General features: G+C 42.2%; 1 long non-coding RNA gene across 1 annotated transcript; it reads left to right on the forward strand.

The window, feature by feature from the left end:
• The first annotated feature begins 1,994 nt into the window (after nucleotides 1–1,994).
• On the forward strand, nucleotides 1,995–2,466 carry LOC140871367 (uncharacterized). The gene is made up of 3 exons (XR_012147681.1): nucleotides 1,995–2,030; nucleotides 2,139–2,240; nucleotides 2,332–2,466. It is a non-coding gene; the product is annotated as an uncharacterized lncRNA (long non-coding RNA).
• The last annotated feature ends 264 nt before the right edge of the window (nucleotides 2,467–2,730 follow it).

Here is a 2,730-nt window from a genome sequence, read left to right on the forward strand (position 1 = left end):
AACGTAGTGAGATTATATCATTTTTATTTTATACATGTTTAGTATATAATATAAACCGTTACTGTAGCACCGCATGGCTTACGATCGAAGTTGGATTGATCGGAGATTTGTTAATGGATCATTGAATGAAGTATACCTTAATGGGATCGAGGTATTTGTTGTTTTTTCAAAGAGTAATCTGACATGTTTACCTGACGGAACTATAAGATGTCCATGTAACCATAAGAAATGTCAGAATTTAAGTTACTGGGACGAGAATACGGCCAAGGTACACTTGTGTAGGTATGAGTTTGTTCCTAATTATTACAATTGGTACTTTCATGGAGAAAATTATATTCGTCCATCGTTTCAAGGAGTTAATATGGAAGCACCATCTTCGTCTCGAAGTAATCGGCGTACGAGCACAGATGATATGCCACCCAATTTCGCAACTTTAACGAATCCAAACTCATATTCTGACAGTGAATACTAATTTGGAGGCTACCAAAATTATTATGATTACCCAAATGTAATTGATGAGGCGGTATTGAACGAGGATCCTGATGCCAATGTTGTCGAAGATCACCACGTCAATGTCAACGAGGAGGATCCTAACATGATTGCTAGAGCTCTATATGATATGATAAAATCGACGGAGAAGGAGATTTGGGAAGGAAATCCATATGGACATACCTTGTTATCTGTTCTTGCAAGGTTGTTGAAGATGAAATATCAACATAGCATGTTTGAAAGGAATTATAATGACATGTGTCAATTAATGACAGAGTTATGTCCTATCGATCATAATTTTCCAAAAAAATTCAATGCAACCAAGAAATTAGTCAAGGATATGGGGCTATCGGTCGATAAAATTGATTGTTGCAACAACAATTGCATGATATATTGGGTACAGAAAGCGAGTTGATCGCGTGCAGATTTTGTGAGCATCTGCGCTACAAACAAAGTCAATCACGTGGATCTAGAAAGAATATGAAGCAAATCGCGTACAAGCGGATGTATTACTTCCCCCTCACGCCTCGTCTCCAATGTTTGTACGCCTCAGAAGCAACGAAGTCACACATGTGATGGCACCACGAGCATGTGTATGACGGAGAAACGATGACCCACCCTTCGGACTCACCTGCTTGGCGCAATTTCACAGAGACACACCCTACTTTTTCCTCCGAGATCAGGAATGTTAGACTAGCACTTTCTGCTGACGGTTTCCAACCTTTTGGTCAGACAGTTCAGCAGTATTCGTCGTGGCCTGTGATTTTGACTCCATATAATTTGCCTCCTTGGATGTGCATGAAAGATGAGTACATGTTTCTCACTGTGCTTGCTCCTCCCAAAGAACCCAAAGGACAAACTTGATGTATTCCTACAACCACTCATCGCAGAACTTCAATCAATCTGGTCTGACGGTGCTATCACATACGACGTTCATTCTCATACAAACTTCACTTTGAGAGCAGCTTTGATGTGGACGATTAGTGATTTTCCTGCATACTCAATATTATCCGATTGGAGTACCGCTGGTAAACAAGCATGTCCACACTGTATGTTAGACTCGGAGGCGTTCACACTAACACATAGCAGGAAGACAAGTTGGTTTGACAATCATAGAAAGTTTCTTCCCGTCAATCATCCATTGCGTCGGAGCAGAAACCTTTTAAGAAGTGGTCGCACTATGTCGCACACTGCCAGACCTACGAGATCCGGATATAAAATTAAATTGTTTTTTTATTAATTAACAGGCCAAGTATAGGTGGGATCCACAACATGAAAAGGAAATTAGAGAAATTTGGAAAAACCAGTGTGCTGACACATACCGTCAAACCTTGCATCGCTGGAGGAAGAATGTCAAGTTGCCTCCTACGATAGATCAGGCGATATGGGCGATATATCTTGCACATTGGGAGAAAGAAAGTTGGCAGAAGATGGCGGCGGCGTACGGGAAGAACAGGCGTAGCGAGCCTGCTGGTCCAGGGACTGGTTTGACCAGGCACATCGCGGGCTCGAGACCCTTTGCGGTACATGCTGTGAGTATGGTAAGAAATATCTGATTACATAATATAAGAAAATATTATATAATCAATATTATTATCATATTAATTATTTGTTACTTGTAATTATCTATGTATGTACGTCCAATGCAGCATGAGGAGCTTAACAGAGATCCAAACAGTTACGAGTTACATCTCAAGACGCACAAGCGGGCGAACGGGACCTTTGCCGATGGCAAGTCCCAGCAGATCAGCGTATGTATATATTCAATTATGATTTATTTTTTCCAAAATGTTAAATTTGGAGGCATATGCATACATGTAAATTTGTCATTTGGTAAAACAGGAAGAGGTGGAGCGTCGTATCGACGAGCAGTTCCCATTGAGGCATACTGGAGATGCCCAACACACTCCCACCCCTGAGCAGGTGAATGCGATATATTTCGATGTCGTCGGTGGTGTTAGTCATCGACGGGTATATGGTATCGTTTCCACCGCACATACCATATACCAGGATGAGATGACCCCTCGTCCTCGTGGCTCTAGCCAAATGAAGTCGTTGATGGCCGCACAGAATGAGGCGATACAGGTCGCCGTAGCTGACGCATCAGCTGCTAGAGCGGAGACGCAACAGCTTCGACAGGAGTTCCAGCAGTATCAGAAACGCTTCGGTAAGATGGAGCAGCTCTTGGGTAAGATCCTCTCTGCGGCCAGTAATAAGAAAAAAAACCACAGAGGATACACG

Source organism: Henckelia pumila, unplaced genomic scaffold, assembly GCF_033568475.1.
Source record: "Henckelia pumila isolate YLH828 unplaced genomic scaffold, ASM3356847v2 CTG_461:::fragment_3, whole genome shotgun sequence".
Classification (NCBI taxonomy): Eukaryota; Viridiplantae; Streptophyta; class Magnoliopsida; order Lamiales; family Gesneriaceae; genus Henckelia; species Henckelia pumila.